The 17,747-nt window shown below is 45.3% G+C and overlaps 1 protein-coding gene across 4 annotated transcripts in view; it reads right to left on the bottom strand.

Moving 5' to 3' along the window:
* The window catches only part of Dpp6 (dipeptidyl peptidase like 6), a 933,905-nt gene that overhangs the window by 94,410 nt on the left and 821,748 nt on the right, over window positions 1-17,747 (bottom strand). The window lies entirely within an intron of this gene.

Below are 17,747 nucleotides of genomic sequence, written 5' to 3'. Positions count from 1 at the left end.
GCTGCAGAGGACTGCGGGGGGTTGCAGGGGCTGCAGGGTGCTACAGAAGGCTGCAGGAGCTGCGGGGGGCTGCAGGGGGCTGCAGGGGCTGCAGGGGCTGCAGGGATGAGTATAGAGACCTTGGGCCTGTGTGTCTGCTGTTACCTCTAAGCTACTATTCAGTTCAGTTCTGCCATGGGGCTCAGAAGTGTCTGATTCCCACAATGAAGTCTTATACAGTAAACCAAAGCTCAGCCAAACACATGCTGATTGTGTGAAATTGGCTTTCGTACAAATTTGATCCCTGGACCTATGCAATACTTTGTATCTTCTTAACTGTGTAATCATTGGATTTTAATTATTTCATTCATTTCCTATATTTTTTGAAAATATATGATACATATTACAAAGCCCTTTCTCTGCTAATGGGTGCTTTTGAGTTGGACTGTTATACAGCTGTAGATTAGTGTGTGTGTGTGCATGTGCCCGTGTGTGTGTACAGGTGTATGCGTGCATATGCTGTGGTATGTATTTGTATATGTGTGTGTATGTGTGTGTGTGTGTGTGTGTGTGTGTGTGTGTGTATTCCAGAGGGGAATATCACATGTTCTTCTTTAGATGCTGTTCACCTTGCCTGGCCTGGAGGTCACCAAGTAGGCTAGGCTAGCCGGTCAGCAAACCCCAGGGATCTTTCTAGCTCCATCTCTCTGGGAGTGTAAGCATTTGTAAGCATATGCAAGCATACTTGGCATTTTTGTTTGTTTTACTTTTTTTTATTTTTATTTTTATTTTTGAGACAGCATCTCACTATGTAGCTCTGGCTGTCTTGAACTCTATGTAGACCAGGCTGCCCTTTAGCTCACAAAGACCCACCTGCATCTGCCCAGAATGCTGGGTCTACAGGTATGCACCACCATGCTCAGATGTACTGACATTTTTTTTTTAACATGTGTATTGTGTATATTAAACTCAGGATTTTACTGACTGACCTATCTCCCTAGCCAGGTAGACTGTCCTCTCAATATGACTTTACAAAAAAACAACAGAGAAAACTAATTCACACAGGGGCATGCTCATAAAGACAGGTCAGAGGAGAGAGGGAGCTATGGGGAGGTGAACCTTAGACAACAGATAAATCTATATGGGAGGCAGGGATCCATAGACTCCTCTACCATGAAGGAAGGAGGAGGTGTCCACAGGCTACACAAGTGCCTTAGCCTTAAACTATCTGTTTCTCTGGGTGACTATAAAACAAAATGGACAGAGATAGCCATGGGAGTGCAATCAGAAGTGTCCAATATTCTAACAAATAGGCATCTCTACTCATCAGTCTTAGAGAGAGGTGAACTTCGTAGGGTCAGGGAGAAAAACCCTACCTTTCTTTTTTATAGTTGTTTTATTTCTGGGATAGGGCTTTGCCTATATAGTTCAGATTGGTCTTAAGCTAGTAATCTTCCTGCCTCTGTCTCTCAAATGCTGGGATGACAGGTATACCCTACTTCACCGGTCTCTACTGTGTTTTTTAACATATCCAGAGAAGATACTGCCCAAGTGGTACAAGCCAGGGTCTGAGACCCTCTCTGGTTCAGAAACAGACTCACAGCAATGAGAAGTCCTCTAGATTGTCTTTAAAATAATGTCCTCCTGTGACATAGGTAGGGTCCATTCAGCAGGTCATTGTTACCCCAACCTGCTCTGTGTTTCTGGAAAGGTAGGGAATCAACTCAGGCAGTTGAAGACACACAAGAGGAAAATCATGTGTCTACTTAGCTGAGAACAGAGAAAGCTGAGATAGTTGGGAGATACAGGCCAACATGGGCATGGAGGGGAAGAAGATGCATTGGAGGACTGAGGGCTGCTCCAGTGTCAGGACCTAGGATGCAGAACAGATTGTAGGGGTGAAGTTTACTAGGAGGACTCAGATTTTGCCAGTGCCAGCCTGACTGCTACTCATGAAACATTTCACAGCCCAGTCAGAGGGCTCCTGAGTCTCTCGAAGAGCTGGCTACATCCCTAAGGGACTTTCTGGTGCACAGCTCTTCTCTACCTCCTCCTCCCTGGGAGACCTAGGCCCACTGAAGGATTATGAGCCTCACTAAGCATCATTCTCCTGTCCTACCCACTCCCCCACCCTATTCCCTTGATCTCCTTCCCACAGGCTTCTGCAGCTTATCTCCCTATTGCACAGGGAAGTTTTCCAGGGACTCCAGCCTCATCTGGGGTCTCAGAATATGTATGTCTTGTGTCAAGGTGACTTTTCCCATCCAGGGCAGCCTAGGCTAGAGCACAGAGTCACTCAGAGGGAGTTTAAGGGTCTGGTTCCAGGGTTCAAGCTATAACCTGCCCATCTCATTTTAAGTTCCCATCTACTGAAGTGAAAGGGATCAGTGCAGCCTCTTGACAACCATTCTAGCAGTGTTGGGATCTCACAGTGTTTGTCCAGCTCTACAAGGCATTCTTAGTGGTCTTGAGGACCCAGATGTGAGTGAGCAAGTTAGTGAATGAATGAATGAAGAAAAAGAAGTGGAAGAGGAGGAGAAGAGGAAGAGGGGAGGGAGAGGATAGGGGATGAAGAAGGAGAGAAGGAGGAAGAGGAGGAGAGGAGGGCCCAGAGGAGAGGAGGAGGAAGAGGAGGAAGAGGAGGAGGAGGAGGAGGAGGAGGAGGAAGAGGAGGAGGAGGAGGAGGAGGAGGAGGAGGAGGAGGAAAGCACAGGCCAGGCTTCAGGGCTTGTAATTTTTTGTTTTCAGTAACAGAGAGAGTGATTTTGAGGTGTGAGTTTGGAATGAGGTGATTCAAAAATGACTTTATGCAGAGTCACCTGATCTGCAGGAGTGCTCACAAGGCTGCGTGAGTACTGAGTCCCTGCAGATGACCTCTGGAAAATGCAACCACCTTCTAAACACTGCAGGGCTAGAGTGGAAAGGATCTATTGACTATCACCTTCAATGGCCTATCAGGGCAGAGCTGGGGCAGAAGGAGGAGGGCCAGAGTCTGGGGAGACACAGAGGTGCCTCTCTGCTGGCTTGTGCTCCAGGACACCCCTACAAACCAGCCCGAGCAGACACAGTAGAAAGGTGGCTGGCTACTGCAGAGACAGCCAATGAAGAGACAAGCACAGTCAGGGCAAGCTCTGGAGAGATGACAACTTTGCTCCTTCCTGTTGAACCCAGAGTGACTTCCCTAGGTCTCTGGGGTGACATAGTGCCATCCTTGTACAAACTAGACTATCCTCTCCTTCTTACTTCTCTCCCCAACATCTTCACTGCATACATCTCATATCTAGACTGGCTCTTAGCCTGATCGGAAATGCTCTGCTTTAGCCCGAGCAGCACAGCCAAGGTCACAGGCAGACAGCAAGGAGGATGGTATCACTCTGTCACTTCCATCACCAAGGCCAGGGGGCAGTGAACTCAAGTTCAGAGACTGTGCATGCAGGAGGGTGAATCCCCACACTCCTGCTGAATGGTAGGTAACCGGTGAACTCTAGGGAAGGGACAATCATTTTTTTCATTTGTCAGTTGTGTACCAAATGGTGAGCCCAGTGACCTCCAAAATAGTTCAAAGCCAGTGACTACACAGACAGTCCTGGTTAAAACCATAGTTACAGAACAGCAATACAAAACAGGAAAGGGAGTCACAGAGAGGACAGGGTGGTAACACAGGTGGGAGGGAGAAAGGACAAGGTGGAAACAGATGGAATGCAGTCTACAAATGTATGAAATTGCCAAAGAACATATTTAGTTAATAAAATGTATACAAAATTGGTACTTCACCCTTTAATTTACTCAGACGACTTAATTTGGGAGCCTGGGTGGCAGTAGAATGCATTGTTCACGAGAAAGAAAAAGTGCCTTTGGAGTGCCAATAGCAATAGCTGGGCCAGAACATGGACTGCATGGGGTTCAGGAGGGACACATGCTAGGATGGGTGGGCACATATCAGTTACTGTAAACTGCAAGCAGCAAGATTGGAGCATCTAGAAAGATATTCTAGAGCTAGAGATATTGCTTAGTTGATATTGCGAGAGGTAGGAAACCTGGGTCTTGTCCCCAGAAACCCTAACGAAATGAGTGGGGGGTGGTGGCATACACTTGTACTCCCAGGCTGGGGAGCTGGAGACCGCCAGATCTCTGGGGCTCACTGGTCAGCCGGCCAGTTAAGCCTACTTGGTGACAAGTGGTCTCATCTCAGAAAGAAGGTGGGGACACCTAAAGAATAACACTAGGGCTGCTCTCTGGCTTCCAAACATACAAACATGCATGTAATACACACATACACACCTGTGTAGTTGCACACAAAAACACGCACAGAGGTGGGGCTATCCCAACACTCCACAATGCAGACCCTACAACCCCATGATTGTAGAGTTTGCCATCCCCTACTTTCATGTCCTGTGCACATTGTTCTTTGGTGGGATTTTTTTCTGTTTGTTTTGCTTTGTTTTCTTCATTTTTGGTTGCTCATTTTGTTTTCTTCATTTTTGGTTGCTCATTTTTTTCATTTTGGTTGCTCATGAAGGAATCAATGAAGTGTAAGAAACTAAGATGGAAAGGTGGGTCAGATGAAACCGTGACAGCATAGCATTTTATGAACAGCCTTGTTCTGTGCACACATTCTCCAGCATTCCTTTCCTAATGAGGCAACTGTGTAACTGGCATGAGCCAGATGTACTTCAAAAACAGAGATCTGCAGATAGGGAAGAATCCCCATTCCACCAAGACATTTCACTCCATGAGCCCTTTATGTGGAACAAAACAAACAGCTAACCTTTCTGAGCAAGTGGAATAATGACGAGTAAGCAGGAAGGCCTGTTTCCCTTCCCCCTTCCTTGCTCTGCTGGGGGAGCGATTTTAGTACACATACAAACACACACATACACACATGCACTCACACATGTGTAATACGCATAAACATGCACACACATATACACACAGACACAAGTGTACACACAGACATATACACATACACATGCACACACATGTGCACACGCACAGATGCACATGTGAAGACACAGACATACATGCATACACATGTACATACAGACAGACACACATGCACATACACATATACACATAAACATGTACACACACATACATGCATACACATGTGCACACAAGTACACATGAAGACACAGACATACACATGCACACACAAGCACACACATGCACACACACTGATCCATCTGATGATACTGGCTCATTGATGGCTTTCTCTGTGAGATGCAGGAGGAGAATGTGTGCAGCTCAACTTCTGGGAGCACAGGCTGGTTTTTCTGTTGCTGGCAAAAATCATTTGCCATGCTGTTCATTTCTATGGACTACCTTAAGAGTATGTCTAGTATGATAAACCTTCTATTGGCTCAGGTGATGAAGGCCAATGTCATACACATTGCCTGGAGACCTCCATGCTCATGCCACTGTATGTGACAGGTGTTCAGTTGTGTGCAAACGTGAGATACTGTGTGTGTGAGTGCTGTCTACCCAGATGTGGAATGTGACTCATGGTGACTTGAGAATGGGGAGGACAATGTCCTCATTCCTGCAGAAGATCCACAGACAGCTGTGGTCTGCATGCTGACAGGGAAAGAAAGAAATTTTGACATTGTGATAATGAACCTGGGGCACCTCAGGCTGATGTGATACGTTGGGCACAGGAAGGCAAACCAGAAACTGTATATGATCTTACTTATATGTAGGATCTATAAAAGATATAGTAATGGACACAGACGAACAGTGCCTTTTTTTTTTAAATTGTGGTCAACTTGACATAAGTGAGACTCACCTGGGAAGAGAAGCCTCAGTTGAGAAAACACCTCCATCAGTTGCCTGTAGGGGAGTCTGTGGGGCATTTTCCTTACTGATGATCTAAGTGGAAGGGTCTAACTCATTGCAGATGGTATCATCCTTGGGCAGGTGGTTTGGGGCACATAAAAAGCAGGCTGGGCAAGTTATCAGGAAAAATCAGTACCAGGGCTCCTCCCTGGCCTCTGCTTCAGCTCTGCCTCCAGATTCCTGTCCCAAGTTCCTGCTCCGACTTCCCTTCATGAAGGGTTATAAGCTATAAGGTGAAGTAAACCTTTTCCCTCAAAGTTGCTTTGGTTATTTTTTAAAAATCATATCAATAGAAACCTAATTAGCACCGGGCAGTGGTGGCACATGCCTTTAATCCCAGCACATAGGAGGCAGAGGCAGGCAGATTTCTGAATTTGAGGCCAGCCTGGTCTACAGAGTGAAGTGAGTTCCAGAATAGCCAGGGCTATACAGAGAAACCCTGTCTCAAAAAACAAAACAAAACAAAACAAAACAAAACAAAACAAAACAAAACAAAAAACCCAAACCTAATTAGGAGAAGCGGTAGGGTGAGATGTAGGACATACTATCTTGTTCACATGAGAAGTGCCGAAAGGAGGTATGATGTGTTCTCCCCACAGGGTGCACATGATGTCATACATTTATTAATTATATTCATTTAGGAGTTCAACAGGAGGACCATCATATATACATAAAGTTTTTAACCTGTAAATCATAGAAAGCACAAAATAAACCACGACTGTATGGAGACAAACATGCTAGCTGATCCAGTGAGCACTGGCACTGGGTCTGGGTCATACGAGCTTGGCATCATACATGGAATGTGCATCTCAGTTTGGGGGAAAACTTCTTCTTAAATAGGGAAATAATAGGGTTTCCGAGAGTAGAATCACAGGGAGAGTTTGTCCTCTAAAAGAAAGGTTGAAGTTCTAACCTTCTCTGAGTGTGACCTCACTTGGAAACAGGGTCAATGCACAGTGGTCATTAGATGTAAGCCAGGTTCAGGTTTTGCTGGAGAGGGTGGACCTTAATCCAATATGGCTGGTGTCCTGAGGAATGGAGAAGTGACAGACATAGAAAGAACATACAGTGATAACAGATGTTGGAGTGTTGTGTCTGCAAGCGTGTGTTAACGTTATTGTTCAAAGCCCGAGCATTCCACCTGCGCAAGGTTCTGTGCCATATGGTAGAGATAGTTTAGAAGTTAATCATAAACAAGATGCGAGCTGACAATTTCAAGTGGTATGGGAGTGATTGGAGCAGACTATAGCAGAGTTGGAGGAAAACAGAAATCCAAATGAAATCAGGAAGGTAGAGTGGAAGAGCCTGGAAATTCATGTCTCCCCTTCTTCCAGACAAAGAATCAATGAATCAGTTACATGGGAGACACTATTAACCCCCTGCTCCTTTAAAGGTTAGGTGTGGCTTATTCTGAGTCCAGACCCTGCATAGGGGACAGCAAGTGACAGTCATTGTCTCTCTTTCCTGCCTTCTGCTGGCTGGATTGAAGACAAAGTGTAACACTGTGGTTTGGACCTCAGATGCCCATAAAATGGGAAACATCTAGGGATCAGGCTTTCCACTGGGCAGTTTGCTCCTTCAGCAAGTACTGTCCAGAACTGGACAGCTACTGCTATTCCCAAGTGGAAGACAAGACTGCCTGCCAACATCACATCAGTCTCCACAAGGGACCTGACCCAGTTTCTGCCAGCTCTATGATAAGGGGGCTCAGTGACAGAGAAGGCCAATTGCACAGCCCTGGTGGACAGCTATTTGGGGACAATACCCAGCTCAGATGGGAGGTACTAGTACCAGGAGGGAAAACTTGGACTGATGGGAAGGTCCTTGCCACAGTGTGGGGCCCTCTTGGTGGCTGGGTTTAGGGTCCTTGACTACATATTCATCACTCAGGCTCAACCTGAAGGTTGTTCAGAGTAGCACAGATGGAAAGGGAAGCAGGGACCTTTGGGGACTTCAATAGAAAACAGTCTTAGCTAGTGTCCTACAGGGAGCCTTAATATGTCCCATAGGTGGTTTGTTGAGGCCCCACAGGTCTCATTTTCTGGGGCAAGGTAAAGTGAGGCCAAGAGGTTAAGTCTGTTCCTGTTTCACTAAGTACAGAGAAAATATATTTGCTCCTAAACCTGCTTGCAAGTAAGTGCTCTCTGATGCAGTGGGCTAGGGACATAGAAGGTAGGCCCACACATTTACTGTCCCTCCCTCTGCAGCAGAACCATTTCTGAACTGTTGGAAGTCAGCCAGCCAGTGTCACAGACAGGGCATGCCATGGGTCTTTTGTAAACCTTGTTAGATGCAGAAGAGAGGAGATGCCAGCTCTGCCATGTTCAGCCTAAATTGAAGATGTTACTGAAGGTCCCTAAGAGCAACTTTAATGGCAAATGTTTTGTATAGAAAATATCAAGGAGTGCATACCATGTGTGTTCTTTTGCGATTGGGTTATCTCACTCAGGATGATATTTTCTAGTTCTATCCATTTGCCTAAGAATTTCATAAATTCATTGTTTTTAATAGCTGAGTAGTACTCCATTGTGTAGATGTAACACATTTTCTGTATCCATTCCTCTGTTGAAGGACATCTGGGTTCTTTCCAGCTCTTGGCTATTATAAATAAGGCTGCTATGAACATAGTGGAGCATATGTCCTTATTTCATGTTGGAGCATCTTCTGGGTATATGCCCAGGAGTGGTATAGCTAGGTCCTCAGGTAGTACTATGTCCAATTTCCTGAGGAACTGCCAAACTGATTTCCAGAGTGGTTGTATCAGTTTGCAATCCCCCCAGCAATGGAGGAGTGTTCCTCTTTCTCCACATCCTTGCCAGCATCTGCCGTCACCAGAGGTCCTTGGTCCTATGAAGGCTCGATAGATGCCCCAGTGTAGGGGAATCAATGGTGGGGGTGGGGAGGAGGGAGTGGGAGGGTGGGTGGAGGAACACTCTCATAGAAGCAGGGGGAGGGAGGATGTGATAGGGTGTTTCTGGAAGGGAGGGAAACCAGAAAAGGAAATGCCTGGGCCAGGAGGTCAGGAGGTCAGGAGGTCAGGAGGCCAGGAGGTCAGGAGGTCAGGCTCCTGTGTCTGGGCTGCCCTGTTTCTTAGTGCTTTCTTTAGCTCTTCATTCTTCATCTGTTTTTAGTAGGCAGAACCTCCTGAAGCATAGCCCCGAGGCTTTTTTTGATGGGCCCCTTACTCAAACAAATAACAGAATATCATGTATATATTCCTTTCTTCTACATCATTGTTGAATCATATAGTTTTCATTCATTCATTCATTCATTCATTCATTCATTCATTCATTTGGCATTCAGCCATCTATTCACTTAATGACACCCTAACACAGCAGACTGAGAAAATGCACTATAGGCAGACATAGAGAACTATTTGAGAAGTCATGCGGGAGGTGGAGGCAGGAGGATCAGGAGTTCAAGTGCATTCTGGGAGACAGTGAGTTGACAACCAGAGACATTATCTTGAAGTCCTACAGTCAGGGAATAAGAACAGTATTTGCTTACTGGTTCTGGCTGTTCCCTGAGAAACAAGAGTGTAGGTTTTAGTTCAAGGTCATATGTGACATGGAGTTCCCAAATGGAACTTAGAAGCAGAAAGCTGGGGGCCTGCTTGGATCTGGAACTGAAGAAGCCTCAAGGAAGGAAGGGAAGAAAGGTGAGGCAGCTTTTGACCTCCAGTGGTAGTTGCTGGCTGAAAGCCATCTTGTCACCACTCTGTGCTGGGTAACAGGGGCAAGTTGCTTCATGAAGAGTCATGCTTGAGTCACGCAGCAGAAAGCAGCATAATGCTGCTTTCTCATTCTTCCTGCCAGTGTATGCTGAGAGAGGATGTGAAGGAGCTATGAGAGCAGGGGAGGGCCCTCACTGGAGGGGATAGTCAAACGTGAAGAGAGGAGCTACGGGAGGAGCAGATGTGCCACGTGCACCCTGACCATGAAATCAGTAAAAGGAAACTGTCAAAGACTCATGCTGCTGAGGGGGAGATGGGCAAGATTTTCACTGATTTCACCAGGGCCAAAGCTGGCTTCCATTGCTCATTCCTTAAGAATATTATTTATTTATTTATTTATTTATTTATTTATTTATTTATTTATTTAATGTAAGTACACTGTGCTGTCTTCAGAAATCTCATTATGAGTGGTTGTGAGCCACCATGGGTTGCTGGGATTCGAACTCAGGACCTTTAGAAGAGCAGTCAGCACTCTTAACAGCTGAGCCATCTCTCCAGCCAATTCTTTAAGAATATTATTTATTACGTTACCTTACCAAATAAATATATTGGAGTGTGTATGGTGCATGGATTTGTGCATGGGTGTATGTCACAGTAAGTATATGGAAGCCAGACAACAACCCCTCCTCCTATCTCAATGAGTCCCAGGGATTGAACTCAAATCATCAGACTTGGTAGAAAGTGCCTTTACCTGCCAAGCTATTTGGCTCTATTGTTGCTCATTCTTTTTTTTTTTATTAAATATTTTCTTTATTTACATGTCATATGATTTCTCCTTTCCCAGTTTCCCCTCCAAAAACAAAAACAAAAACAAAAACAAAAAAACCCCAAAACAACAAGAACAGAACCCTGTTCCCTCCCCCTTCCCCCTGCTTCCCACTCCACCCTCTCCTGCTTACTGACCCTGGTATGAAGTTCAATCAACAAACCACAAGAAACTCAAGAAGAAGGAAGACCAAAATATGGACACTTCATTCCTTCTTAAAAGGGGGAACAAAATACCTATAGAAGGAGTTATAGAGACTAACGATGGAGCAGAGACTAAAGGAAGGACAATCCAGTCGTTGCTAGTTTCTTATGCCCTGTATACAGATGGATGTCCTTTGCAACAGCACAATCCAAGCCAGCCACTGCAGCTCAGTGCTCACTACATTACAATCCAGCAGCAGCAGCAGCAGCAGCAGCAGCAGCAGCAGCAGCAGCAGCAGCAGCAGCAGCAGCAGCAGCAGCTCCTTAGCAGGGGCACGTGCACCCAGGGAAGCAGGACTAACACAAAGTAGAGACTAAAGAAAGGGTAGGATGCTCCATTCCATTATCCCCAGCCTCCAAACCTTGGCACATTTTGCCCTTCCCATAATCTCAGGTAGAACTCCAATTCTGCACATCTTTGTTTTTCTTATCAAGATTTATAGGCTAAACACATGGTGTGTGTGTGTGTGTGTGTGTGTGTGTGTGTGTGTGCGCGCGCGCGTGAGCGCAAGTGTGTAGCTCTTTAACTGGATTCCTATAAGACACAGCAGCAGTGAGCTCTGGTAAATATAGCCTGGCTTACCTGCTGGGATTAGAGATCCCCTCCCCCAAGAGCAGCCAAGGCAGTGGGCACTCTCAGTCCCCACACTTCAACACACTGAAGGGACAAAGTCTCAGTGCTTCTATGGGGCCACAAGCTGTGAAGTTCTGAGCTTAGTGCCACTAAGTTTGGCCTTTTCTACCTCCTTTTCTTCCCTCCCTCCACACTGATGCCCACCCATGCCTTCAGAGCCCATGCCTTTGACCTCTGGGAACTTCAGCATCTTAACTCTCCTACTGAAGAGCCCCCTTTAGCTCAGGCCACGTAGCCAGGTAGCCAGGCAGCCTGTAGATGATGGATATCTGTGCTCAGGGTGAACCAAGGCTTGCCTAAATTGTTCCTGAAATATGTCCAGTTTTCAAGCAGAAAACTTGAAAAAACTTATATTTTATATAACACTCTTAGATCTAGTGTGAATGTAGTAATCTACCCAGTGATTGGTTTAGTGTCTCACGTAAAATGGATTATCAACTGTATAGTGAGTTTTCATTTCCCTACAATTATAATTTTCTTCTTGATGTTTTTCCAAAGCTGATCACTCTCTTAGAATGCACCAGAAAGTTAAAAGAGACGGAGTATCTTAGGTGAGAATGTTAATTCCCAGGAACACGGTTACCAGCCACGGTTTGTGTTTACCAAGGGCAGGGCTTAATTTCCATGATATTTTGAAAGACATATTTGACACAAAACAAAATGATTGCCTTAAATTATAAGTAAAATATTTCTTTACATTGACTCAGCTCTTAAACATGATGCTTGTCTCACGTCTCTTCCCTCAAGGCTCAGTTATCTTTGAAGAAGAGTTGGTGGATAGATTGTAAGCACCAGTAGTGGACTTCAATGATGTGGTGATTGTTGGGCAACACAGCAGTTACACATACAAGACCTGTGCATCCTCAAGCTAGAAAAGTTCTCAGAATAGAGAGGAACAGTGGGGATGACGTCCTGCCTCTAGCTGAGGAGTCATTGGTATGTGATAGCCGCTCAGGAGTATCAGTCTTCTTTAAGGGTGTGATCCCTGGTAGAAAACCCATGGTAAACACAAACCATGGCTGGTAGCCGTGTCCCTAGGAATTAACATTCTCACCTGAGATACTCTGTCTCTTTTAACTTTCTGGTGCATACTAAGAGAGTGATCAGCTTTGGAAAAACATCAAGAAGAAAATTATAATTGTAGGGAAATGACCACATGCCAGGGCAGGTCCACACCTAAAAGTAGTTGGCCATCACCAGATGGACTCAGTGGGCTTGAAGTGCGTGTGGAGAATGGGTGGATCTGGGTGGAGTTGGGGGAGGGTGAACTGAATGTAGTAAAAATACATTGTATGAAATTCTCAAAGAATTAACAAAACATTATTTAAAAATCAAGAATAAAATTTGCTTTCTTGAAGAACTATAAAAAGGATCATTTAATACATATTTTCTAAGAAAACCCTAATTCACCAGCATCTGCCTGAGATGTTCTGTATAATTATTTCTGAATATCATTGAAAATACAATTTGTACCAGACAGGATATTAGGTCTCAAAGTTTATTAAAGAAAAGGTTAAAAAGAAAAAAAAGGTTAATTAGCTATAAATTATGAATGGCTTTTGGGTAGTTCCTGTTCCCTGCACAATTGGCTCATCTTGATTCTGGTTCTAGCAGTAAAAGAACAAGAGTAAACCCTCAGTCTTAGGCTGGTGTGAGCATTCTACATGAATGAGAACCCACCCTTGCCTGTTCAGTAAGTAGCAGTAGCATGGTGTTATCCACAGACATGGGATGTCCTCAGTTTCTTTGAGTGGAATCCCACAAAGCAAAGCACATCCAGGGCTCAACACAGCTCTCCTCAGCACAGCTCTCCTCAAATGTGTCGTCCCCACACCCAGGGCTCAACACAGCTCTCCTCAATTGTGTCGTCCCCACATCCAGGGCTCAGCACAACTCTCCTCAGCACAGCTCTCCTCAAATGTGTCGTCCCCACATCCAGGGCTCAACACAGCTCTCCTCAGCACAGCTCTCCTCAAATGTGTCGTCCCCACATCCAGGGCTCAGCACAGTCTTCCCTAATGGTATTGTGGTCATTCTCTGCCCCCCCCCCATGTTTCCTGAGGTCACATGGAGGACAGTGTGCAACACTCAAGAGGACCACATTCTGGATCCAAATGGGCACACTAGAATTATTCTACTCAAAGGCAAGACTGTGTCCCTAGGCTTGATAACTCTCAAATCCAAGCCATATTCATAATAGAGACACAAAACAGGAGGTGACAAGGTCCTTGTCAACTCTAGTATTTCTTTAATAATGACAGCACTAGCTATCTCTACCATTTGATAATGGCAACTGTATGAACCCAATGTGAGGATAATGCTAGTGGTAAACCAATGACCTCTGTAGGCATGAGGTGACAGTGGTCAGGGTCTCAGGGACTCTCAGTGTCCTCTCTAAGGTGAGGTAACAGTGGTCAGCATCACAAGGACACCTTCATTTACTATAGTAGATACTATATTCTCAAACAGCTCAGCCCCACAGCACCCATTCATCAACATCTGGCACCCCAGACTGAGCTCACACAAGCTATTTAGAGCACAGTGAAGGTGTGTGACTTGTAGTCTAGACTGCAAGTGGAGATGTGAGTGCTTTTGCTGAGAGGAGAATCCAGCCATTTGTAGTGGCCATGCTCTGCTGGACACTTTCAGCTCCTTTGCTAACTGTCTCCTGTATCTGAGTGATGTCCCAAACACATGCAGGTTGAGGTATAGGGCAAATGGCCAAGCCATACAGGGGATAGTAGATGCTCTGTGAATGACTCTAGTTGGGCTTAAACTGGCATGCATTATCTGAGGTGGACACCCATTCCTGAGTGCTACATCTACTCCAGTACAGCATGGGGCACGACCTCACTTATCCCCATAACCATAACAGCATCTCACCTTCAGAACCTTCTAGCTTTTTGGACCTAGCCTCCATCACCTGAGTTTTGAACTGAGAAGCTCCTGTTACAAACATGGTCTTCAAAAGAGCTTTGCAAACAGCAAGTGCTCAATAACTGCCCTCAAAATAGAGGTATGGGTAGTGTAACAGGCTGGCGCTTAATTGGAGGTCTGGGGAGCCTTTTTAGCATGGTACTGAAATGCATTGCCAGCTGCTTCCTTCAGAAGGTGGGGAATGTACCCAGATAGAAAGCTGATAATGAGCTCTGCATGCTGGCACACCCTTTCATCGAAACATCTAGGAGGCAGTGGTAGCTGGATCTCTGAGTTCGAGGCCTGCCTAGTTTACATAGTGAGTTTAAGAACAGTCAGAGCTACACAGAGGAACCCTGTCTCAAAACAAACAAACAAACAAACAAAAAAACAAACCAGAATGAAACAAACACAAAACAAAACAAAAACAAAAACAGAATTAAGAAAGAAAGCAGAAGCTGCTGCCCTGCACCTGTCCAGAGGTTCCTAGCTCAACCATGTGTCCTCTGTTCCTCTTCCAAATGTTGAAATTCTAGAATCTTCTCCAGCTTCTAATGAAGCATGGAGGGGAGCCAGGCAGGAGTATGACTGTGCTGATGGGTAGTTTCTGAGAGTGAGATGGAAACATCTCTGCTGTTTTTGGCAAGGTAAGACTGTCTTTGCCATCTCTGATCCCTCTTTCAGCACTTCTGTTCCAAGAGCTTGCACAAAGATGACTGATACCATCAGTGGCAAGTGGCACAGGAACCATGAGGTCCTGTGAAGTCTGAAGAAGCAATGTTAAGTGGCATCTCTCCAGTTTTATGAGACTTACATCTGCGTTACAGAGGGCTTCTGAAGTCTGGCTTTCCCACCTTCCTGTGGTGTCATTTCCAAAGTAAAGACAAATATTGAGTTGTGTTTCATAGGATCAGATGTTTATCTGGTTCTTTCAATAAACCTTCTGTTTGTTTTATGATACTTGGTAGGAAATGCTGTCTTATTTTTCTGATGGAAGCAACAACTGGAGTGGGCTTTATTTTGCTCAAATCTAAATAGCACAGAAGATCCTAAAACCTGAACCATGCCATGACGTGTTTGCCCCCAAACACTGATCCAGCCATGGAGACAGAAGTAATTCTGACTGCTAGAACTACTGTATGAATCATCCCGGGCAGAATCTTAGGGAGGCTTGAGGAGAGCTTACAGCACAGTACCTCTACCAGAGATATCTTAGGCAGAATGGTACAGAAACCTTGAGGTGGCGTGGGGATCTCATGGTGGGGGGGGGACTTTGCCATTAGCCTACCAAGAAATTCAGAGAAGGCAGGTGCTGCATCAGGGCTGTGTCTACTTCTTACTCTCTCACAAGGGAGGGCTTTAATGTTCTCATCAACAGACCAGAGCAGATACTGGGGACTTTGTGGAGAGTTCCAAATCTTTCAAACTTTGAAACTTAGGTCCAGGGCAAAATGGTCCCATTTAGTCATACCACCTCTCTCCTGCCTCAAATGATGAAACTCTAGAACATTCTCTAGCTACTTTTGCAAACTCTTACATGTGCAAGGCTCTTTCTTGGCCTAAGCATCCTTCTTTCTGTTTAAATGCAGCATAAACCAAATATCCAGAACCCATCTGTCCCCAAGTTTGAATCAAACACTGCATGTGTCCTTTGAGCCTCATTGCAATCTAATACGATAGGAAGGGCAGGTGAAACTAAGCTTCGAGGATCTGTTTTTCTTTTTTGTTTTTTTCTTTCACAAACTATATATTTTTTATTAGATATCTTCTTTACTTACATTTTAAATGTTATCTTCTTTCCTAGTTTCCCCTCCCAAGCCCCCCTACCCCAACCCCTCTCCCCCTGCTCACCAACCTACCCACTCCTGCTTCCCTGTCCTGGCATTCCCCTACACTGGGGCATCAAGCCTTCACAGGACCAAGGGCCTCTCCTCCAATTGATGTCCAACTAGGCCAGAGGATGTGCTTTCCTACTAGAGTAGTTAGTAAGCATTTGTAAGCCACAGACACATGGCAATACTATTGGAATCTCCGAGTGATCTGGGGATAAGCTCAGGGAAGCTTGCCTAGTATCTGGGATATGTGAAACCCTGACCCAGAGTGCAACCCATTCAACCATGGCCCAGTGGTGATGGAGACTTCTAGTAGGAAGAGCCTGGGCCAATCATCCCCAATCACAGGACAGGGACAGGCAGAGCTTGGTTGATCCCCTGTTTTCTGTTACTGTGCAACTAAGAGTGCTGTCACCCAGGTAGTCTGTGACACTCTACTCAATACAGGAGTACACGCAGAGCATGCCTGGTTCCAATACTGCTGATTGCCATCTTTTAATAAGATAAGAGACAGATCCAAATAGACCAGCAAGGTGGAGCTAGGCTCATCCTAGGAACTGCCCCAAGGACCCGACTATTGCCTTGTAGCACTACTTCTACCAGAGTACCCTGTGAAATCTGGGTCTAAGAAAAATTGCAAAATACATAAATAACACGCCTGATAGATCTGTACTCGAAAATAGTGGCCTCATTCTAAATACGGAAAGTCTTATTTATTACTGCTTGCATCTGCTGTCTTCTCCTGCCACTAAGTACATTATCTAAGGTGCTAGGAGTGGAATTTAATGGGGTGGGGGATTAAAAAAGAAACCAGAGAACATCAAGCCAGAAGGCAAATGCAGCTTTGGTCTCGAAAGGCTTGAAAACTCTCATGCTAATCAACACTGTGTTATTTGCATATTACACATGGCTAGCAAGGCTCCTTATCATCAGAGATCAGCAAATTCTCACAAATACCTGAGAGCAGTAGTGTGTTCTGCACATGACTAAAGCAGCCACCAGGTGGCAGCATCTTTACCTTTTATTCCTTCACTGAGGTTTTGCTTTTCTTACGGAATCTTCACCTTGCAGGTCAGCCACGCTATGCAGCAAGTCCAAGGACACTTACATGGATGCCTTAATTCTCTCTTAAGGCTCTGGCACGTATGAGGAGTGGTGACAGACACTCTTATTTACGACCGGGGACATTTTAGTTAGGATTTTTCTGGAGCAGTTTCTACAGGGCTACAGTCTATGCCTTTGCCTATATCCTCTTGTGTTTTTTTTTTTTTTGAGATAGGGCCCCGTGTAGCCCAGGATAGCCTCTAAATTACTGTGTACCAGAGAGTGACTATAACCTGATCCTTTTGTCTCCACCTCCTAAGTGTTGGGGTTGGAGCATCTTACCTGGCGTTATGCAGCGCAGTGAAGAATCTACCAGGGCTTCATGTATGCTCAGCAAACACTCTAATTTCGGTACAAACAGCTCCCTAGTCTCAGATGCCCAAGTATCACTAGGGACTTTCAGAGACTGGTGGACAGTTCACTGAAGGGCCACTCACTGAATACAGCAGCTCAACTACACTGATCACAAAACAGGGTCCCTGTCATTCTCCTACAGAGGGTAGTAACTTGAAATTTTAACAATGCCAAATGCAAACAGCACTGAAACACTCATGCTAGACCTGTCAAGGTACTGGAGCCACTGAATTCCACACAGTCCTCTCTTCCTTACGTCTTCTGGGATCTCTGTGCACACAGACAGTTGTTGTTTACTATGGAAAGTGGAGGCGATGTGGAGGTGATGTGGAGGCCTGTGACCTGGTGGCCTGTGACCTGGAGGCCTGTGACCTGGAGGCTTGTGACCTGGTGG

Source organism: Mastomys coucha, unplaced genomic scaffold (genome assembly GCF_008632895.1).
Source record: "Mastomys coucha isolate ucsf_1 unplaced genomic scaffold, UCSF_Mcou_1 pScaffold19, whole genome shotgun sequence".
In the NCBI taxonomy this organism is placed as follows: domain Eukaryota; kingdom Metazoa; phylum Chordata; class Mammalia; order Rodentia; family Muridae; genus Mastomys; species Mastomys coucha.
Note: the sequence above shows the minus strand (reverse complement) of the source record. Positions and strands in the feature narration are given on the sequence as shown.